General features: G+C 41.8%; 1 pseudogene; it reads left to right on the forward strand.

Annotated features, from left to right (window-relative positions):
• Window positions 1-218: 218 nt before the first annotated feature.
• Window positions 219-24,626, forward strand: part of LOC112232856 — a 29,597-nt pseudogene continuing 5,189 nt past the window's right edge.

The following is a 24,626-nucleotide window of genomic DNA, read 5'->3' on the forward strand; positions in this document are numbered from 1 at the left end:
GGATGGTCAGTATATGGTTTTCCATGGTGTCTGCCAAGAGTGAGTCGTTCAGGTTTGCAGAGTTCCTCTGTGTCAACTGTCATGAATCTCCACATGTTTTCGGTGGAAGCCTTGGTTATTCCTGGAGTTTGGGTATCCTCCCACCGGAGTGTTGATGCTCTTCTGATCATTGGGCCCAAACTTCTTGCTTCGAATCCATTTCCTACTGCCAAAGTCACATGGGGAGCAGAGTCTCCGGAGATCTGATACCAGGACTTCAGGTAAGGAGGTAAGAGAACTGGTGCTGCTACCCCTTCTTGGCCACAGACGATAGTGCAACACCTGATGCTAGGTGTAAGGTGCATCATGTTCTCATCCCAGTCCTCAGTATATGGGGTATCCTCATCCTCCGTGACGTGAAGTGTGCAGTGTAGTTCAGCCTGAGGGGTCTTGTATAGGTGGAAAGTATAGATCAGCTGTTTCAATTGATTGAACTGAAACTGCACAGCTGGAGTTCCAGGTCCGGATTCAGTGCACTTCAGCCAGTATCCTTCTTGGGTTAAGGAGAGTGCTGGTTCTGGGAGAATGGGTAACATCAAGATTCGTACAGAACTGGAATTGGTGTAAGGGATGGGATCAATGGAGACTTGTATTCCTGTTTCAGTAAGGTAGATTGAGCACTGTAGCTTGCACATCAAGTCTCTCCCCAGAAGGTTAATTGGACAATTTGGACAGTATAGAAATTGATGTTTCAATTGGGAGGGACCCCAGGAAAAGAGTAAAGGAATAGTCTTGCTTTGTGCTTCGGGTGTTCCAGATACCCCCACCACCTGTATTGATTCCGAAGATAATGGTTGACGAGATCTGATGGCAGAATATGTACATCCTGTATCTACCAAAAACTGGTGAGTCACTCCCTCCACTTCACACATTATAGTTGGTTCGGTATGAAGTGGAAAATGCTGACCCCCCTTCTCAGTCGGTGGTGGTGGGCAGCTTCAGGGCCAGGGTGCGTATTGGTCAGACATGCCCTGGAACTGGGGTGGCTGCTGATTTGGGTCAGTGTTTGGATGATTGTAGGCTGTCAGAGGAGCAGCACCAGACGCCATCATTGGTCGCGGTCCCCTTGGTCTGAATGAGTACCCCCTACCCCTACTGGCCAACCAGTGTTGCTGTGCTGGTGATGGCGGCAATGGACAAAAGCGTACCCCATGTCCACTCTGTTTACAGTTATGACAGATCATTGGTCGTGGTTGTCCAACTCCCCATGGTGAGGGGTAGGCTGGCATTGGAGGTTGATAGTATGGAGGTACTGGAGGTTGGTAGTATGGCTGGGGAGCCGGTTGGGTTTGCTGGGGTCCAGTTGGTATTGGGACAGTAGGCTGCTGTGTCTGTATCATTTGTGAGACCGTTTTCTCAATTATCTTGGTTAGGTCTGGTTGGTCTTCCGCCACCATTTGCTTCTTTGGTTTTTCCCCCTTCTGGGCCTCTTTGAGCTGTAGTTTAAGGAGCTGCACCTGTAGGGAGTGGGCTTGGGTTTCTGCTCCTCCCTTGTCTTTGTTGTATTGAGTGATGTGATGGTGCACATGGGAGTTGAACTGCGCTCTAGGAAGTGCCATTAAGCCCACTGTAGCTCTCAGCTTCGTTCTGACTTCGTGTGGAGCTCCGTTTACCACCATTTCCTTCCACATTGCAGTGGTGGTGTCAGAGTGGTCATATGGTTTTTCATGGACCGTCCTCCAGGTGTTTTTTTGCCCTATCCAAATATGCAGCTGGCTGTTCCCCCGGGTTGATGGTGAAAGAGGAAAGAGTCGAATGGTTCTTCTCAGTCGGATATGCTCTTCTCAATACTGCCCATAGTGCGGTTCTGTACTGTTCGGGTGGTGTGGCCCCGGAGCTCTTTTCCAGCCCGGCGTCCCTCACCAACACTGTCATGGTAGTGTGGTCTGTTGCCCTAGCCAGAAGGGCCCTCAGGTCTCCTAGGGCAAGTCTGTGGCCGGAAGTAAGGGTTTGGAGTTGTAGTAACCAGGCCGAGGCTCCCCCATGGAGACTAGGCATCTTTTCCATTAGGGTGGTTAGATCAGTCATTTTCCAAGGTTGGTACTCTTCATGGGTTCCTCCCGGGGTTGGTCTCAATGGCATTTGGGAAGCTTGCTCCCTTTCTCTGATTTCTTTTTCCCTCCTTTCCTGCAGCCTCTCAGACTGCCTCAGAGGTCTGGTCAGATCAGTGACTCCGCCCACCATCACTCCCTTAATGTGCCAGGTGCCACCTCCTTCGGCTCTCTCGATGATTGTGGTATTTCGTAAAGCCTCTTCTCTGCAAGCTTGCCAGTCCTCCTCGAAATCCCTCCTTTGTATGTCTTCATCATTCTCACTTGGTTGACACTTCGTGGAGCTTCCAGATCTGCATGAGCCTGAGACAATCGACCCCTGATCCCCATGGTGGTTAAACCATCCGTCAGTTGATTGGGCTCCTTTTTCCCTTCTGGAGTGCCATTCGGGGTGCAGGATTTGGTCTGTTTGTCTCCCCCTTTCTCCAGAGTAGTCGCTGAGTGTCATCTTTACCAGCGACTCGGGATTCGAACCCCCCCCCTCTGGGTGAGGCTCTCGGTGGAGAATGGTGTGCCTTGGGTGGTTCCTGTTTTGGCTGGACTTCCTCACATTCCAGGAACCCTTCCCCTATGTTCAGTTCTATGTTCCCCTTTAAAAGGCCACTCTGTACAAACAGGACTGGCGCCTGTACCACAGGAGGGTTCAAAAATGGGTTATATGGGCTGAGGGTACCGCCAGACGTGTACGGGGGAGGCGTGCTTTTCAGGTCATCCGGCAAGGTCGGGTAGCGTAATGCTACGGGGGCTGAGGGTACCGGTGTGATGCTGGTTGCAGACTGTGGGGGTGGTGAAGTCGTTGTGGTATCTGTCACTATCCCCATCATATCAGGCTTCTTGTATGGTTGTGTTCTCTGAATCTCTTCAATTGCCCATGTTCCTATCTTCAGTTCAGCCTCTGCTCTCTCTCTGTGTTTAGTTCCTTCTTTCTTGAATAGATGAGCCCTATTCCTTTCCTCTTCACCTGCAATCCCTTCCTTCACTGCCTCCCCTAGTTCCTTCTCCATGGTGGTGAGTTGCCTTTTGGACGGAGCACCCCCACTTAAGTAACCTGCCTGTGTCCACTTCAATTTAACTCCCTCCCAAACCTTCTTTATTGACTTGTACTGTTCCTTTCCACCTGCTCTATCCTGCATTCTTTGATCTAAATATTCATTAAATTTAAATTTTGGGACAATGGTTGTGGCCATTTTATCGTTTAATTGCGTCTGGGTCCTTTACTATCTTGGTGCACTTAGCCCGTCGTTGGTCAAGACCAGCGATGTATTTGCGGTGCCGACACAGACTTATCTCTTGTGTCCCACCCTCGTACACAAAGAATTTTATTGCCGAATGTATAATGAATTATACAGCTATTTTAACCAGATTTTTCGGCAATATCCTTTTGGAACAATATATTAGTAAATTCAGGCGCTCCCAAAATAATTGTCAGAATAATTCTAGGACTTTTATAGGAAAAGAATATTATTGTCACATATTCAACCAATTAATTAAATACTTTCCCAAAGTATTTCAAACGCCTCCTTTTGGAACAATATATCAATGAAATCCAGCGCTTCTATAGTAATTATCAAGTTAATTCTAATCCTTAAGGAAATACCAACAGCACAAAGAGAAAATCAAGCAATCACTCAGCACGGCGGCTGCCAACTGGTCAAAACTTTGACTCGGCGGTCACTTCAACACATCAACAAAATCATACTGTAGAAATAGTAATGGTCAGCAACAATGACACTTCAACACATCAACAAAATCATACTGTAGAAATAGTAATGGTCAGCAACAATGAGTCTCGTGAAACGGCCAAGCAGTTACAATATGGTTACACAAGTCACATTAATTTGGAGAGCATGGATTTATTTCCATGCCCCTAATTCAAGTTTAGACTTATTTACCGGTGCCGCCTAGCAGAAAAATAGTTATCCACTAGTTCCGGATTTGCTATCTTGAATCCCGAATGGTCAAGCTCAGTTTAATTCCGTTACTTAACGAGGGATGCCAGAGGTTGCCAACAACTTGCACTCAACTAGCTTCAGACACTGATACAGACTTGACACTGAACCCTTCTCTCGTGGGTTTATCACAACACTGAACCCTTCTCTCGTGGGTAGCCCTTCTCTCGTGGGCCTCTCTATATACTCTGAACCCTTCTCTCGTGGGTATAAAATAACATTGTTTTAGATATCTTTACACAACTGCCTTGTTTTTCAACACAAGTAAATTTAACAGAAATTCATACTCACTCTCAGTTACTGATCTTAAATTTGGTTATGTCTATAGTACAATATGCAGATTTTTGATTTAACAGGCTCTGCTTACCTTTGTTTAGTCGACTTTTTAGATCAGGTTCCTGAGGTGAGATGAATCCCCGGCGGCTCCTTTTCAGGTCACCCGTCTCTCTGGATTTGCCTCCAACTTGCCTCTCCTCTCATCAACCTCCTTTGGACCGAATTCAGGTTCTTATATCAACCATCCTCTGCTACCATGGTTGTTGATGATACAGTTACTAGAGGAGAGAGACCAAGTTGAGACACTGGACCAGGTGGATAAGGTATGATTCGAGGCAGTTTATTAAAGGTAAAAATATCTGACAAAGCGTGCACGGACCTTATCATTTGGCTCAGAAGGAGTCAGCTGAAAAGGATCCCTAAACAGAGTGTGCAATGGATTTTGTACATAGAATGACGTAGGTTGATTCTTGTAGTTCTGTCTTCTGACTGGTTGGTGAAGGTTGGAGGCAGGTCCTGTCCGACCCTGTGCCGGAGCCTCATTGGTGCTTCTTGAAGTCGTCTGATCCTGGCTCCTGCTCAGTTGAATTGGGTGCTCAGTGTGTGTGCGCGTTGAGATGTCTGTGTTTCTGTGTGTATCCAGGAGTTGAGATAAGGGGAACTGGAACTGACAGTGGCGCAAGAAGGCTAGGCAGTTTCCCTGTTTTGACAGGGACGCATGTGATAGCTTCAGTCAGACAGATGAGTTTGGTGTTCTACAGTTGCTTATGCGGTTAGAATCTGCTGAGGACAGAATGTGTTTGTGTTAATGCAGAAGTATGTCTTGAGCAATAGCCCCCTAAGTCTCAGTCATGGGGTGTGTTTTAATTATAGGGTTGCAGGCAAACTCTGCTAGGCTATGAGTGACTAATATATTAGGGATATACTACAACAGTGAGGTTTTTATTGTGCCTGATACGTGGGAAAGACATTACCAAGGCCTCACCTGTAATAAGTTAAATCCCAACCAGATGGAAGCAACAGCTTTTCTGCAACATGGGAGGTGGAGCTTTTCTGAGGGCCATGAGATGGATGGGACAGTCTAGTTTGGATCTGTCCATCTTGAGAATGACAAAAGACATATCCATCTTGAGGATTTTAAAGAACCACTAGTAACACTTTACTTTGCACCCAGTGTCATAACATGTTATGACATGGTCATAATCATGTCATAATGTATCTTATGTATCTTAACAGCTGGCATAACGTGTCATAACCTGTCATAATATGGTCATAACACTGTCATGACGCATATATTTACACCTGTTGTGACATAGATTGTGTTTTATGGCTGGTTATGACACCTACATAAGAGTGTCAAAACCCATATTTATTTAAATTTGTTTTTCCTGCCAAGAAGTTTCCTTTCATTTAAAAGTTTGTTTCTTAAATCCTTTGTTGCATTAATGAGTTCTTTACAGTTTTTTTCATATTTTAAATGACTTGTAAAAAATACATTTTATGACACTGTCAAGAAGCATTATGACCATCATAGGCATATCTGGCTTATATGATTATCACGTACATGCCCTTATGTACATCATCAGTCAAAAAGAGGGTGACTTGTCCTGCTCCTGAAATCTGCTTCTGCATTCATCCCAGTCATCAGCAACAGAGCATTGGGGTAGGTGCATGTCTAATATCAATGTTTGCGCAATTACAATCATAATTGATTATGGTAATTTAAAAAATATATTTCCATCCTGAACATACTGTTGACACTTAGGCTATAGTGTAATGGAATGTTTTGCCCTGTGTGGTAGGTTTTGGGGGTTTTGACACTCTTATGTAGGTGTCGTAACCAGCCATAAAATAACACAATATATGTCATGACAGTGTTATGACTGTATTATAACAGGTTATGACAAGTTATGTCAGCTGATATAACATATTATGATATGGTTATGACCGTGTCATGTCATTATGACGTGTCAGTAAGTGTAACCTTCTGTCAGAGTTTCCCCTTGTAGGTACTGTATGCCTCACATGGGATGTGCGATAACTAGCATCAGTTCTGAAAACTTGAATGAAACCTTGGTTTCCAGGCATCTCTTCACAAAGCTCAAACGTCTGGAGACAACTTGACTTTGTCAGGTCAATCAGATAAACTATTTTGACCATATAGATGTCAGATTATGGTCATGAACCTAACCCTATCTCAATTTTATGGGGGGGAATTATCAAATGATGTAATACTGTACCAGAGGTAGATGGTCTTGATTATATAGACATTCATGTAACAAAGTGAAGCATTGAACAGTTCCTGTTTTATCCTGAACACGTGGCCATACTTGTCAACTCTCAACTCATAAATTATTCATGGGACACAAGGCAAATTCTAGAGATATTCAGTAGATACAGTTAACACATTTTCAGACACCCCTGCCAATTTTTAGCATGTCATTTGATCATCAGAGGGAATAAATCAAACCCACTCTGTTCAGACTGGTATTCCAAGGGTGTTTTAAGGGTGCTAGGGGTGGGGGTGTCACCCCTATTTTAAGGGGGATAGGGGTGTCACCCCTATCTCAAGATCGACAGAGAACTCATCTTTTGTCCCAAAGCCTGATCTGATCTTAACTACGGTCCTGATTTAAGATGAAAGGTTCAAATTGTTCAGCCGCAAGTCCTATGTTTATCTCAATAGTCATGCATCATGCCTTTTCATTTGAGATGCCCTTATCCAGGGAAATCTGCTTACTGTTTATACTATTTGCCGATCTGAAAAGCCATAGCCAATCAATAAATAATATAATAATACTCATAGGAAAGGTTTTCATCTTTAGCTCACAATCTGTGGATAATATATGATTAGAAAGATTCAAACATTTTGTAAAACATCACAGTACAATTGAAAAATATATGGCACAAAACAAACAAGGGTGGTCTATGGTGATAGGTGGGATGGACTGAGTGTGGCTGAGGGTTGGGATTAAAGAGTTTGTTTGGTAATGTATTGTTGTTATATATAAAAGTACCATGTATGTAAAAGGTTTAGGTAAAATGTTTGTATATGTAGTAAAAAAGCTGTACCAAAAAAAACGTAAGTCATTTGTCCTTTTTTTGTTGTTTTTTAATACTATTTGCCAGGCTAGGCCTGCACGCTCATGTGGTCATGCATTATGGCTAGTATTGCTTACGAGGTGTTTGGATGACACTTTCCACATCCACTCGACTCTTACCCTCATCCAACACAGAAACACAAACACGTCTGACATATCGGCTACCTTTCCACCCCTCTTCTGCGGTTTCAATCCAAGCCTTTGGTGACGGACCACCCTGGTCAACCCTTGAATGCCATTGATTTACACCTCGTCAGAGCATTACATTTGCTGAGGGTCAGGGTGGCATCGTAGAGCAGCAGCCTCTGAAACCTCTGGGACGTCCAGGGAAAGGCCTGGCCTGTCAGGCATATGTGTATAGGTGGCAGGGAAGTCAGGCGCAGGAGAGTCAAACGGAGTGTAAAATGGAGTCTTTTAATAATATCATAGTAACATGCTCCATAACACTAAACAGGAAAAGAACATAAACAAATATGGGTACGAAGACCCGTCGCGCACCTATACAACAAAAACACTGACAATAAACAATCTCTGACAAAGACATGAGGGGAAACAGAGGGTTAAATACACAACAGGTAATGAATGGGATTGAAAACAGGTGTATGGGAAGACAAGACAAAACCAATGGAAAATGAAAAATGGATCAATGATGGCTAGAAGACCGGTGACGTCGAACGCCGAACACCGCCCGAACAAGGAGAGGCAACGACTTCGGCAGAAGTCGTGACATGGCCGATACAGAGAAACAGTATTGATTGGGCCTCCTCTAAAAATATCTGTTAATGCAAGCACAGGGAACATTCTCCCTCTGCCAACATCAATAAGCCATCCCTGGGTCATGGGATCCTCCAGGAGCCCCAGATCTCATTCATTTTGTCAGAATGAGTTTGCAATGCTACTTTTCACCAGCAGCTTTCCTTCTTTTGATATGACTAAGTTGTACACTGTTAGTGTCCAGAGTACTAAACTATTAATTTCCCTCTATATTTCTGGGTCGAACAGCTAAGGTCTAATATCAGGGTTATGGATTTTAACGAGAGGTTTTTATGGTGCGTCTGATTCCAATTACGCTCCCTCCACTATCGTTGGTCACGTCTACAGATTTGCGTGATTTGTGCATAGGAGACAAATGGCACGAAGCAGTAGAAATTTCAATAATGACATAATGAATGTCAGGAATTCAACTTTTTTTGTTTACTACCACTTTGTGACATTTTGGTCTGATGCCCAGCTTCTCAATCTGATCAAATAACTTCAAGACAACGTTCACTTTATCTTGTTACTTGATCCCTCGTTTTTATATGCAAGGTTGACAACTGTTGGCTACCACTGTGGTACAGATGTTGAACCAGCTTCACAAACACTTTTTGAGGAGGAAGTGTGTGAGCTGAGAGGAAGTATGCACAGTGAAATACAGGACAGAGGCTGTTGCTAATCTCCTTCTCATCTCTTTCTCTCAAAACTACACTGAGATGTGTTCATACCGTGTCCACACCATTGCCATTGTTGGCATTTGTCACATTATTCAGAGGTCCTGAAGTTTTGCAAATGTAACCACACCCAAATATTGAGGAGAGAGTTTAAAAAAAGAGCCTCCACCTCCCATGTTGCAGTCAGTAACACCACAAGTGAGGGTCTTTTGACACATAGGAAATCAGTTACCTTTCCCATGGAGGAAAAATGCACCACACATTTATTGCACATTTGTGCAAAGGCTTTAATCGCTTAACGGGCCGCCCCAGCCTCCTGCCTCTCTCTTGCCAAGAGGATCATTAGGTTGTGTGGGGGAATTTATTTTTTCCATATGTTATTCTTTACTGACCCATTAATCACAATTTGTACTCATTTAGTTTTTTATCCATTATATTTAAACATATCCTCAACCCCCACAACCTTCCCCACCCTATCCCCATGCTGTCTGCACAGAATGTCTTCGCCAAATTCCGCTCTGAAAGAATAAAACGTCAATCCCTCATCAAATATGTAAAATGGGGATTAATTTGTTCATTCTTAAATTAATTGGAATTTGTATTTTTCCTCCCGCTAAATCCCGACCACCATCACCATAGGTAGACACATTCTACACATTCTACACTTCCTTCAGCTCTTTCTTGCCCTCTCATCATCTCGCCATCTCCTCGCTCATACCCTCTCTTTAATCATAAAAGGTTATTGTATTTGACTGCTCGGCGCAAGTAGGGAAATGTTAACCTCTCTTCGAAACTTTGTTCTGGGGCTAGATTTACAGGATTATTTTAATAAAGTAGAGCTAAATAGCTTTCCAAAAAGATTACAGAAATGAGATCAAGATGTTTTTGGAATACTTCCCAACTTCGATTTCCCTTTGGATGGTCTTGTTTTAATTTTGTTTTCAAAGGGTCCTGAGTTCTGCTAATTTGAGGATATCAGCAAAATGAAACAGTGAATATTACCATAACATGTTGTCCCTACATATGTTGGGGTGATCCATGTGCTGATGCTGACGAATGTACATGTGTACAGAGACATTGATGAACAATGCTGCTCTCATGTCCTTGATCAGGGTGATGGTGAAATAGATGTCCTACTGATGTAATACTGAATACTAATGATGAACCTTGATCTTTGCAGACTGAATGGAAGGATGAAGCACAAGCTGGTCTTCCTCAGTGAGCACATTCCCAGGGACACTTACCTGGTCCTAATGGGCCACTCCGTCAGCTGCTACATCATCCTGGAGATGTTGACGTTGGATCCTGAGCTGCAGGTGAGACCCCACTTTGGATTAAATACTATGGTAGAAGTGAAATTGTAGTGTAACGTCTATCATATCGAGATTTGTCAGGCTTTAAAGCGGCAATCAGCAGTTGAAACAACAACAAATCGAACTACCCACCACCTTTTCCCTAAAACGACCCAGTCGGGGGAGAGGGGCCTTGGTGTAACGGCAGATCTCCTCTTTGTCTGAAGAGGAGTAAGGATCGGACCAAGATGCAGCGTGGTAAGTGTTCATGATGATTACTTTAATAAACAAACTGAACACTATAAAATACAAAACAATAAATGTGAACATGAACGAAACCGAAACCGTACCGTGTGGCGACAAACACTCACACGGAAACAAACACCCACAAACCAACAGTGAAACCCGGGCTACCTAAGTATGATTCTCAATCAGAGACAACTAACGGCAACTGCCATACTAGGCCGAAACAGAAACCAAACATAGAAAAACAAACATAGACTGCCCACCCCAACTCACGCCCTGACCATACTAAATAAAGACAAAACAAAGGAAATAAAGGTCAGAACGTGACACTTGGTCACTCTGACAGAGCTCTAGAGTTCCTATGTGGAGATGGGAGAACCTTCCAGAAGGACAACCATCTCTGCAGCACTCGACCAATCAGGCCAGATGGAAGCCATTCCTCAGTAAAAGTCACATGACAGCCTGCTTGGAGTTTACCAAAAGGAACCTAAAGGACTCTCAGACCATGAGAAACAAGATTCTCTGGTCTGATGAAACCAAGGTTGAACTCTTTGGCCTGAATGCCAAGCGTCACATCTGGAGGAAACCTGGCACCATCACTACGGTGCAGCATCGTGCTGGCAACATCATGCTGTGGGAAGGTTTTTCAGCGGCAGAGACTGGGAGACTAGTCAGGGTTGAGGGAAAGATGAACTGAGGAAAGTACAGAGAGATCCTTGGTGACAACCTGCTCCAGAGCGCTCAGGACCTCAGACTGGGGCAAAGGTTCACCTTTCAACAGGACAACGACCCTAAGCACACAGCCAAGACAACACAGGAGTTGCTTCGGGACAAGTCTATGAATGTCCTTGAGTGGCCCAGCCAGAGCACGGACTTGAACCCGACCGAACATCTCTGGAGAGACCTGAAAATAGCTGTGCAGCGACGCTCCCCATCCAACCTGCCAGAGCTTGAGCGGATCAGCAGAGGAAAATGGAAGAAACTCCCCAAATACAGGTGTGCCAAGCTTGTAGCGTCATACCCAAGAAGACTCGAGGCTGTAATCGCTGCCAAAGGTGTCTGAACAAAGTACTGAGTAAATGGTCTAAATACTTATGTAAATGTGATATTTCAGTTTTTTTTTATTTTTGAAGTACAATTGCCAAGAAAAATCCTAAAACCTGTTTTTGCTTTGTTATTATAGGGTATTGTGGGTAGATTAATGAGGGGGAAAGACTATGTTTGGTGTATATGGGCACTCTGAGCATTGATGTCCATCTAGTTGCCTCTGCTCTATGGCACCCTACTGTCCCGTGAGGGGATAGGCTGGTCCCAGGGTGGTAGCTTGTCATGTTACAAAGTGCAGTGAGAACACTGCCTCAGCAGAGGAGAGGTGCATGTTCGAGAAGGCATGTGAAAACATCCTAAGCCGAGATTGGACCCTTGTAACCTTCCCATTTCGGACACCACGTTAAAGGTTAATGGATTGAATAACAAGAGAACTCGTCGTTTTTTTCTGGGAGGCATTTCCTCTCTCACTCAGACAAGCTTTTCAGCATTTTTATTTTCTAGCTCTTATTTTATAATATGGCCTTTTCACAGTTTTTTTGTGTTGTTTTTCTTCTTGTTGGCAGTTCCTCCTCTCTGTGGGGTTCCTTCCTCTGTTCTATGTGTAGAGATCAAAATATAGAAGCATCGGCAACCACTCTGTGTAATCTTAATTGCTATCTTTAACATTTTCCTCACAGAAATAGAGCTTAATGATATGTAGGCCTACAGTAGATCTGTAATAGTCAAGGCATGATCACTTATTTGCTGTCAAAGTGCTCAGTCTGAACACATTCAATACATAAAAAGCTAATTCTATCAGATTAATTTATTGGATCTCATGTTACCCAAATAGGCTAACATTTATGCATCAACTTTGAGCTGCATTAATCTCCCTTTCCATCTCTCCTTGAGCTGGTACAGATGTAGGATATTAATTTGAGCCAGTTTGCAGGAAAATAATCCTGCAGCAACAGGAAATGTTCATTATTATGTAGATTATAATTAATTAATTAATAATTTTGTTGGGTTTGATATATTTTTCATTCGGTCAAATCAAGTCTGGAAATTACAAACTTTATAAGCCTTTTTAAAACTCAAATACTTTACAAGTTTGCATTCCTCCCGGGTGGCGCAGTGGTTAAGGGCCTGTACTGCAGCGCCAGCTGTGCCACCAGAGACTCTGGGTTCACGCCCAGGCTCTGTCGTAACCGGCCTTGACCGGGAGGTCCATGGGGCGATGCACAATTGGCCTAGCGTCGTCCGGGTTAGGGAGGGCTTGGCCGGTAGGGATATCCTTGTCTCATCGCACACCAGTGACTCCTGTGGCGGGCCGGGCGCAATGCGTGCCAACCAAGGTTGCCTGGTGCACGGTGTGGCTGGCTTCCGGGTTGGATGTGTGCTGTGTTAAGAAGCAGTGCGGCTTGGTTGGGTTGTGTATCAGAGGACGCATGACCTTCAAACTTTGTCTCTCCCGAGCCCGTACTGGAGTTGTAGCGATGAGACAAGATAGTAGCTACTAAACAATTGGATACCATGAAATTGGGGTGAAAAAGGGGTAAACATTTAAAAAATATATATTATTAAAAAAAAGAAATAAACGAGTGATCAAATTAAGATTTTACATCTGTATCTCCTCAGCCCATTCTGTGGTCCAGCCGGCTCTGCCATATTCTTTTCTGCAAAAAAAGAATGAGCAGAAAAATACTTCCTTTCCCACTGAAGATTGCAGGCTGCCAAGAAGCAAACACAAGCGATTATGTCCTGTAACGTATGATGTGTGATAATCAGAAACTCCTGTTCCTTTGTGTCTCAGGTATTTGTGTTGGAATAATGGCTTGCCTTATGGGTTGAGGCACCGGCACGGCCTAGGTAAGCGGTGGCAGAGTTTTTAGTGTACTTACTACTTACCAACGGAAAAGGAGGCTGAGTTGAGCTTGTAGCAGGGACCAGTCTAGGGTGAGTTTGTGTACTTCCAGAGCACAGCATCTGGCACGCTGCTTGTCCCTGAAAAGGACATTGGGTGTAAGGGCTGATAAGACTGTCTAGGTTATGCCCTGGGTTCTCTCCAGGTTCACTAGGCTATAGGTTTGGCCTTGTGTTTTTAACGTCATGTTCATAGAGGCTTTGTTTGGCATCTGACACAATATGAAGTATAAATACTGTTTGTGTGCTAATATAATGCGTCATATACACACTTGTTGTTCAAAACATTAGAAACACCTTCCTAATATTGAGTTGCACCCCTCATTTTGTCCTCAGCCTCAATTCGTCGGGGCATTGACACTACAGGGTGTCGTAAGCTTTCCACAGGGATGCTGGCCCATGTTGACTCCAATGCTTCCTACAGTTGCGTCAAGTTGACTGTACAATTGAAGTTGGAAGTTTACATACACCTTATCCAACTACATTTAAACTCAGTTTTTCACAATTCCTGACATTTAATCCTAGTAAAAATTCCCTGTTTTAGGTCAGTTAGGCTCACCACTTCATTTAAAAAAAGTGAAATGTCAGAATAATTGTAGAGAGTGGTAGGCCTCCTTGTTCGCACACGCTTTTTCAGTTCTGCCCACAAATGTTCTATAGGATTGAGGTCAGGGCTTTGTGATGGTCACTCCAATACCTTGACTTTGTTGTCCTTTGTTGTCCTTATTTTTCCACAACTTTGGAAGTATGCTTGGGGTCATTGCAAATGGGCCTTCCAAATGGACAACCAAGCTTTAACTTCCTGACTGATGTCTTGAGATGTTGCTTCAATATATACACATATTTTCCTACCTCATGACGCCATCTATTTTGTGAAGTGCACCTGACCCTCATGCAACAAAGCACCCCCACAACATGATGCTGCCACCCCCGTGCTTCATGGATGGGATGGTGTTCTTCGGCTTACAAGCCTCCCCCTTATTCCTCCAAACATAACGATGGTCATTATGGCCAAACAGTTCTATTTTTGTTTCATCAAACCAGAGGACATTTCTCCAGAAAGTACAATCTTTGTCCCCATGTGCAGTTGCAAACCGTAGCCTGGCTTTTTTATGGCGGTTTTGGAGCAGTGGTTTCTTCCTTGCAGAGTAGCCTTATGGTTATGTTGATATAGGACTCGTTTTACTGATATAGGACTCGTTTTACTGTGGCTATAGATACTTTTGCACCTGTTTCCTCCAGCATCTTCCCAAGGTCCTTTGCTGTTGTTCTGGGATTGATTTGCTCTTTTCGCACCAAAGTACGTTCATCTCTAGGAGACAGAATGCGTCTCCTTCCTGAGCGGTATGACGGCTGCGTGGTCCCATGGTGTTTATACTTGCGTAGTATTGTTTGTACAGATGAACGTAGTAACTTCAGGCATTTGGAAATTGCTCCCAAGGATTAACCAGACTTGTAGAGGTCTACAATTTTTTTTCTCTGTCTTTGCTGATTTCTTTTGATTTTCCCATGATGTCAAGAAAAGAGGTACTGAGTTTGAAGGTAGGCCTTGAAATACATCCACATGTACACCTCCGATTGACTCAGGCTAATTGACATAATTTATCAGAAGCTGTTTAAAGGCACAGTCAGCTTAGTGTATGTAAACCTCTGACCCACCAGAATTGTGATACAGTGAATTACAAGTGAAATAATCTGTCTGTAAACAATTGTTGTAAAAATTCCTTGTGTCATGCACAAAGTTGATTTCCTAACCGACTTGCCAAAACTAGTTTGTTAAAAGAAATTTGTGGAGTGGTTGAAAAAACGGGTTTTAATGACTCCAACCTAAGTGTATGTAAACTTCTGACTATATATGTATGTCCTTTGGGTGATGGACCCTTTCTTGATGCACATGGGAAACTGTATAGTGTGAAAAACCCAGCAGTTCTTGATACACACAAACTTGTGTGCCTGTTACCTACTACCATACCACATTCAAAGGCACTTCAATCTTTTGTTTTGACCATTCACCCTCTGGATGGCACACATACACAATCCATGTCTCGATTGTCTCAAGGCTTAAAAATATTCTTTAACCTGTCTTCTCCCCTTCATCTACACGTATTTGAAGTGGATTTAACAACATTGAAGTGGATTCAATGAGGATCATGACTTTCACCTGGTTAGTCTGTCATTGAAAGTGTACGTGTTCCTGATGTTTTGTACACTCAGTGAACATGCCCCAGGTAAATAATTTTCCTACATTTATTTAAATTTGTAATATTTAAGTTGGACAAAAGACACTTTCTTTTTTAAAAAACAATGTTTTTCTGACATAATTACTAAATGTTTAGTAAATACAGAGTAGAGTACATAATTATTAGTTATTTCACCCCTTGCAAAGTAATATAATCTGAAAAAATGTAAAACCAAATTGACACGAGCACAACTCGCAAACATATGTTCAGTAGAGGATTAACAGTATAATAAACACACAACTTTACTGCCCCACCAATTGGTTTGTGTAATGAATTTCTAATTTAGTCCCTGTTTCTGAATTCTAATTTAGTCCCTGTTTCTGAATTCTAATTTAGTCTCTGTTTCTGAATTTCTAATTTAGTCCCTGTTTCTGAATTCTAATTTAGTCTCTGTTTCTGAATTCTAATTTAGTCTCTGTTTCTGAATTCTAATTTAGTCCCTGTTTCTGAATTCTAATTTAGTCTCTGTTTCTGAATTCTAATTTAGTCTCTGTTTCTGAATTCTAATTTAGTCCCTGTTTCTGAATTCTAATTTAGTCTCTGTTTCTGAATTCTAATTTAGTCTCTGTTTCTGAATTCTAATTTAGTCTCTGTTTCTGAATTCTAATTTAGTCTCTGTTTCTGAATTCTAATTTAGTCCCTGTTTCTGAATTCTAATTTAGTCTCTGTTTCTGAATTCTAATTTAGTCTCTGTTTCTGAATTCTAATTTAGTCCCTGTTTCTGAATTCTAATTTAGTCTCTGTTTCTGAATTCTAATTTAGTCTCTGTTTCTGAATTCTAATTTAGTCCCTGTTTCTGAATTCTAATTTAGTCTCTGTTTCTGAATTCTAATTTAGTCCCTGTTTCTGAATTCTAATTTAGTCTCTGTTTCTGAATTCTAATTCTGAATTTAGTCTCTGTTTCTGAATTCTAATTTAGTCTCTGTTTCTGAATTCTAATTTAGTCCCTGTTTCTGAATTCTAATTTAGTCTCTGTTTCTGAATTCTAATTTAGTCTCTGTTTCTGAATTTCTAATTTAGTCTCTGTTTCTGAATTCTAATTTAGTCCCTGTTTCTGAATTCTAATTTAGTCTCTGTTTCTGAATTCTAATTTAGTCTCTGTTTCTGAATTCTAATTTAGTCCCTGTTTCTGAATTCTAATTTAGTCTCTGTTTCTGAATTCTAATTTAGTCCCTGTTTCTGAATTCTAATTTAGTCTCTGTTTCTGAATTCTAATTTAGTCTCTGTTTCTGAATTCTAATCTAGTCTCTGTTTCTGAATTCTAATTTAGTCTCTGTTTCTGAATTCTAATTTAGTCCCTGTTTCTGAATTCTAATTTAGTCCCTGTTTCTGAATTCTAATTTAGTCTCTGTTTCTGAATTCTAATTTAGTCTCTGTTTCTGAATTTCTAATTTAGTCTCTGTTTCTGAAATGACAAGGAAGAACGAAACCCCATCTAGCCTGTAACTCTCTCACCCTCTCAGCTCAGATCTCATCTATCACAATGGTATAAACACATTAGTCTCAGTGTGTATTCAACAGGAGCCTAAGCTTCAGATAACACTAAGCCTTCCATATTCATTTGCAGTTCAACATGGCAGATATGGAATATATCTAGCCAACTAATAAACCAAGGTTTGCAGATGGTAGCTTTCACCTGTATTCACCTGGTCGGGTTGTCATGGAAACACTCAGTCTGATCTTCCTGGCAGCACCATCCGGTTCTCCTTACAGGCACAGAGAACTGAGTAACAAACAAAGCACTTTAGAAGCCAACTCACTTAACCCTATCTCTTTCCAATCTCTGTACCTGTCATTTAGACACATGCACCATCTCACATTGACTCGACAACAGATGGCTTTCCGTATTGCTTATACAGTAAGTATGTAAGTAAGGAGTCTCTGGTGATTCTCGAGTCAGAGGAGCCTTCTTAATCTAAATCATTTTCAGCTTTGGGGCTGGCAGGTCTAACTGGAATTCCATTGATGTGAAAGACAGGTTAGACCCTGTTGGCTCGAGAAAGCCATCCGATCATGTTGTATACATACAATATGACTCTAAAGAAACCAGCTGCCTCAAAATGTGTTTAGCATGGCAGCTCTCTCTTCCTACCACCTTTGACCACAAGGGTTGTTGTAGTCATAACATTGACTTTAAATGGCAGAAATGGAGAGGGTTTTATCCTGACACTGGACACAGCACAGCAGGTTACAATGAGCCAAGCCTGTCTTGTTTGAAGTGGCAAACCTCACACTGTTTCCACAGTGGCACGTTGGTTCAATAGAGTGGCCTACTCTGGCTCTTTCTGGCTGCCCCTCACTGGAGTAAAAGTAGTAATTCACGTTAGAATGATGCCACCTGTCAGAAGACAATGATCTCTACTGTACTTTGACATCGGTCTCCCCCGAAATCGTTGTCCAAAGCCAAGACTAAGAGCACAGCTGCCAAGAGGCGGCATCTTTGAATGGCAGGGAAGGCCAGATTCAAACCGGCCTGTTGAGTATTTATGCATTTGTTTACTGCCTGCCTCCATGATGAAGGTTTATGCTACTGTGCAAGTACTACTGGGGTTTTGGTTGCCCAAGCTCTAGAAGCAGACAGTGGGGTGCAGTAGCAGGGAATAGCTGGAACACTGCTGGAGTGCATGCATGAAGAGCTAAAAGCCTGAGGGGTCAAGGGAAATATGCCACAGGAATGTAGCCTTGCAACCCACTGCAACAGGGGGTGCTAGAAGCTGTGAAAACAGTGGACACAAGTAGTTCAGGGGCCATATCAGTGGACTAGAGTGTATATGTTAGTCTACATTTATGTGGGTTATTACCTGCAATAGATCAATACTGGGTGTTCTGTGTGCATGGGGTTAAACTTCCTCTTCACTGCGACGGATTTCTGTCATGGATTCTGGAGAGGTCGTTTTTGAGATCAGTGTAGATCCACAATAATACTTTCCTGTGGGTTGAGGCTGGTTTGGAGATTACATAGCCTAATACAGAAGCATGTCTGTACTACGAAATACATTCCCAAAGAGATTTATTCTCAAATATTTTATTTTCTCTCTTAAGCTGTGTGCAATGAACTGACATGCATGATTGTTGCTGACACTTTGATGTTCAGATGAAAGGAATTAAATAAATCTATCATGTGCACAACTGCTGCTCAACTTAAAAAGCTATGTGTAGCCTGCTGTAGCTGCTGGCAAAGTAATTCAAAGCCTATACTTGATCAATCAGATGAGGATACAACTTTCCATTGCTACCAGTTTTGCCATGTAATGTTGTCATTCAAACAATCAGACAACACCATAGTAGAATAGTTTACCTATTTACCTAGTCGGCTTGTTGTTGTGTGTTCTATGCAAGATAAATATGCCTCTCAAGCCGTATTAATGTTGCAAGAGTCATAGGGAGCGAAACATGTATTCTGACAAGCAGTTATTGCACAACAATTCATAATTCAATCCCTGGAAAGCACTTTTGAATACATTTTTTGGCCTTTGTAAAAAGAGGGTGGTCCCAGTTTTCCATTGCTATCACTTTTTTCTTTACTCCTTCAAATCTTTACTCCTTCAATTCTTTACTCCTTCAATTGCGCGAGTTGCATCATTTACAAACGCAGTTACAACTGGAGTTTCAACCATGGTTTAGAAGCAGCTGCGCAACAGCAGTAATGGTTTGTTCGCGAACTAACAACACTTTTTGAACAAGACCTTTTTGGTGAAAGAGACTTTTTATTTGCCTCCCTGATTTGCATACTGTTACTATTGCTTTTTGAGCTCCAGACATCGATTAGTCGCAGAGGAGTTATAAAAACATTTTCTGAAGATGGTAATTCCTCAGTGCAGGAACAATATAGGGAGGAGAGAGCCTCATTCTAGTCCACACAATTTTTTTTCAGTGCGTTAAATTTAGTCTTAATTTTTTTTTTTTTGGCCCTAGACAATCGATCTGAGGTCGACTTAAGTTTCAGTCATGGGATTTATTTTTGCTTTAACCCCTGTTTGTGCTTACAGTATGTACATTCTAAATTCTATTTAGACTGAACTGTGTTTTTAATAGGCTACATTGTTATTTGTGATTTAGCACTGTTTGGAAGAACATTGGATATGATATGCCAAAATGGTGATTTCACTGGTGCCCCCCACTGACTTTATGTTCCTCTCAAGGGGTCCATTATCAGGCCAGGCAGACAAAAGCAGATTGGCAGAGAAATAAAGATGGACACAGTGGAAAAGCACTTTTCATCTAAATAAACAGACAAGTGCGAGGGAAGGTGTGTTTATCTGAGGGGGGGGGGGTTATTGGATCTCTGGACCTAATTTTATATGCCTGTAAAGGAAGAAGATGTATGACATCTAGCTTATAGGCTATGTGTTGTCAAGCAGGGTAACTGACACAACAACCTTCCGTTTCGTCTTCTGTATCCTCCGGAACTTGTAAATTGGAACTTGTTCTAATCAGAAGGAATCTGCTGCCCCCCTCTTTAATAATACCTTTCCTGATTACTTTAATCAGAATACTAAAGTAATGCATTTCCAGAAAACTGGCAAAATTCCCAAATTCTGGTGTAGTGAGGCTCCAGTTACGAGGAAGTTGATATTCCGGTCCACACAAAATGCCACATCCTTTTTTCTTCAGTGCTGGGCCCTAACCTGAGGCAATGATCACGCTGGTCTGCTGGTCCACATTCACTCTCTTTTAGCACCCTGCTTTGAACGACGGCATGAAAGAGGGAAAGAAAGGAAATCCAGCGTGTAATCAACGTTTCTAACTGTAGAGTAGAGTTTCCTGTTAAAGAGACTTTTAATATTTTACAGCCCTTAAATGTGTCTATAATGGTGTTAATAGCCACATTGTTTATTAACAGCCTTTTAGTGCAAGGGAGGCATTAAGCCAATAGTGATGAGAAGGGGATGGGGGGGTATACAGTACATAACCTGCATCCGACCCATACCCGGCACTATAATATTGGGACCGCAGCGCAACCCGCCGTAAGGAGAGACTGCTATCGCAAACCAACCATGTCGGCATAGAATTCAACCACGACCAAGTCGCTAACCACTAATATCATAAATATTATAACAGCCCAGAAGCCTATACCTTCCCATGAATGTGCCTACTCTAGTTCGTGCCACTCTCAAATGGCAGTAAAATTACTTGATTTGAAAAAGGTTGAGAATCCCTGTGATAGCCTAAGCATTTGTGATAAATCTCATGTGGTGATTAATAGTAATTCACAAGTATAATGCATCTTTGAATTTCCCTTAGAAACTATGGTGTGATGACAAATGTTGGCAAGGCGTCAACACAAGCCGCCTGGAAAGACGTCTGGTTTGGGATGCCCTATGGCTGGGGGGCAGTATTGTGTAGCTTGGATGAATAAGGTGCCCAGAGTAAACTGCCTGCTACTCAGGCCCAGAAGCTAAGATATGCATATTATTAGTAGTAGTAGATTTGGATAGAAAACACTCTGAAGTTTCTAAAACTGTTGGAATGATGTTTGTGAGTATAACAGAACTCATATGGCAGGCAAAAACCTGAGAAAAAATCCAACCAGGAAGTGGGAAATCTGAGGTTTGTAGTTTTCAAGTCTTTGCCTATCCAAGATACAGTGTAAATTTGGTCCGATTGCACTTCCTAAGGCTTCCACTAGATGTCAACAGTCTTTAGAACCTTGTTTCAGGCTTCTACTGTGAAGGGGGAGCGAATGACAGCTGTTTCAATCAGGTGTCTGGCAGAAAGCCATGAGCTCAGTCTCGCGTGCGGCCGTGAGAGTGACCTGCATTCCATTGCATTTCTAAAGACAAAGGAATGGTGTGCTTTTTCCGTAAAGCTTTTTTGAAATCTGACATAGCTGTTGCATTAAGGAGAAGTGTATCTATAATTCCATGCATAACACTTGTATCTTTTATCAATGTTTATTATGAGTATTTCTATAAATAGATGTGGCTCTCTGCAAAATCACCGGATGTTTTGGAAGCAAAACATTACTGAACATAACGCGCCAATGTAAACTGAGATTTTTGGATATAAATATGAACTTTATCAAACAAAACATACATGTAGTGTGTAACATGAAGTCCTATGAGTGTCATCTGATGAAGATCATCAAAGGTTAGTGATTCATTTTATCTCTTTCTGCTTTTTGTGACTCCTCTCTTTGGCTGGAAAAAATGGCTGTGTTTTTCTGTGATTTGGCGCTGACCTAACATATCGCATGGTATGCTTTCGTCGTAGAGCCTTTTTGAAATCGGACACTGTGGTGGGATTAACAACAAGTTTATCTTTTAAAATGGTGTGTAATACTTGTATGTTTGAGGAATTTTATTTATGAGATTTCTGTTGTTTGAATTTGGCGCCCTGCACTTTCACTGGCTGTTGTCATATCCCGTTAACGGGATTTCAGACGTAAGAAGTTGTTTAACTTGTTGACGCTACCCATCCTGGTAGCGGGATAATTGTCATCAGCAACCGCTGAATAGCATAGCGCCACAGTCAAATAATATTACAAAAAAATATTCATATTCATGAAATCACAAGTGCAATATAGGAAAACACAGCTTAGCCTTTTGTTAATCCACCTGTCGTCTCAGATTTTGAAATTATGCTTTACAGCGAAAGCAATCCAAGCGTTTGTGTAAGTTTATCGATATTATGTACACTAAGTATTAAGTAGCTAGGTCACGAAAATCAGAAAAGCAGTAAAATAGTTTACCTTTGATGATCTTCGGATGTTTTCACTCACGAGACTCCCAGTTACACAACAAATGTTCCTTTTGTTCCATAAAGATTATTTTTATACCCAAAATACCAACGTTTGTTTGTCGTGTTATGTTCAGAAATCCACAGGAAAGAGCGGTCACGACAGCGCAGAGTTATAATTCCAAATAATATCCATGATGTCCACAGAAACATGTCAAACGTTTTTTATAATCAATCTTCATGTTGTTTTTAAAATATATATTCGATAATAGTATATCAACCGAGTGTGTAGGTTTTTCAGTAACAGCGTGAGGAACAATGGCGGCTTTACTCAGTTGCGCACAAACTCACTCTGAGAGCCCCCACTTATCCACTTACGCAATGTGATCCTTCACGCTCATTTTTCAAAATAAAAGCCTGAAACTATGTCTAAATACTGTTGACACCTTAGGGAAGTCATAGAAAAGGGAATCTGGTTGATGGACGATAGGCATGCAAAGTAACAGAGAGGTTTCAAAATAAGAGGCACATCCTGATTGGATTCTCCTCAGGCTTTCACCTGCAATATCAGTTCTATTATACTCACAGACAATATTTTTACAGTTTTGGAAACTTGTTGGAAACTTGAGTGTTTTCTATCCTAATCTGACAATTATATGCATATTCTAGTTTCTGGGGCTGAGAAATTGGCAGTTTCAAATGGGTACGTTTTTTAGCCAAAAACAAAAATACTGCCCCCTACACGCAAAAGGTTAACATCAATTTTTTCCTAGGTGCTCAAACTGCCCCAGGTGTTTTTCTCTGTATGGTAACATTTTATCACACTCATTATTCATGGTTTGACTTCTTCAAAGTCAGGCTCTACTACATCTTCACTAGGCTCAGAACATATGTCACATGAAAAGATGAGGCGGTAGTTACAAATGGAAATGGGTTTTCCTATGGGACTGAGTTATCAGTACCATAGTACCCTACTAAGTCTTTGTCACCATTTTTGGGTGGATGTTGAAACTAAGAGGGTAACGTGTTTGTACCCCGCCTCAAACGTTGAGTGACTGGACACATGGGTTGGACATGGATAGAAAGGTTTCTAATGCCTTTTAATGGATATATGTATCATTAATGCAGCTCTGCATCTGTTCAGTGCCTTACAGCAGAAGTGTCTAAGTCAAATGTTAGGACTGCATATTGGTGATGGAAAAACATTGTTAAATGTTTATGTAGCCTATATGGGTCTCCGCCCCATGGGTCTCTCGGTCACGGCCAGCTGCGACAGAGCCTAGACTCAAACCAGGGACTCTGGTAGCACAGCTAGCTCTGATTTAGACCACTGCGCCACTCGGGAGGCCCCACTATGCATAGACAATAAACAGCGAGTAGCAGCAGTGTAAAAACAAAGGGGGATCCATGTATGGTGCCTGCCACCGGTTGTTATGAATTTGATGTATAATGACTAAATTATGTATACATTTAAAGTAATGATAGGACTATATCTAATAGAATTCTACCCTGTCTCTGTTGAAGAATGTTAGTCCATAAGAAAAAGGAACTGTGGCAGACAACTTGTGACCTGTGGAACTGATAACAGGGAAGGAAGTCTCCCCATCCAGGGAGGGGAGAAACCTTGGGCTTGTAGTAGATTGTATAACAGGTGGAAGAACAGGTGGAAGAATTGTGAACTATATTGTTATTGTCTGAGAGGAGGAGGGACATTTATGACGAAATGAGATGTATATAAACCAATGTACAGGAAATGATAAGCAGAGCTCTCGTAAATAAACGTTGCTGACTATTGTAGACTGGCCTCTGTCTGTTTCATTTCAACAAGAACCTTACAAATTCTTGGTAACAGACCGAGTAGTTTAATTGAAGTTCAGTTTATGAACATTGAGAACATAATTCTCTTAACACCAGTCTGCTCGCTTTTGCCAGTTATTGTCAGGTATGTGGATGATCAGGGCTTTATTCAGGAACGTTTCTTGAGCTACTTTGATATTTGTATTTTTTATTTAACCTTTTATTTAACTAGGCAAGTCAGTTAAGAATAAATTCTTATTTACAATGACGGCCTACCCCGGGTCAAACCCTAACTTATTCTTATGTCTTTTGTCTAACTGTTTTTTTAAATTGTTTTTTGTCTTTCCAATCAAATCCTGTCCTGCCTTCAGTAGAAGAGTTGAGCTGTTCTCCAACACCATCCATCCAAGATGAGCCTGTCCTGCACTGAAGCATATGAACACCTCGACCCCTGTCCTACACTTAAGTCAAGCCTCTGAACACCTTAACTCATGCCTCATACCCTCATTCAATCACTGCTGTGATCCCTTCCCAACACTTTGTAAGTAGCCCTCTCATTCCCATGCCCCATAATG

This window comes from Oncorhynchus tshawytscha, linkage group LG08 (assembly GCF_018296145.1).
Source record: "Oncorhynchus tshawytscha isolate Ot180627B linkage group LG08, Otsh_v2.0, whole genome shotgun sequence".
In the NCBI taxonomy this organism is placed as follows: Eukaryota; Metazoa; Chordata; class Actinopteri; order Salmoniformes; family Salmonidae; genus Oncorhynchus; species Oncorhynchus tshawytscha.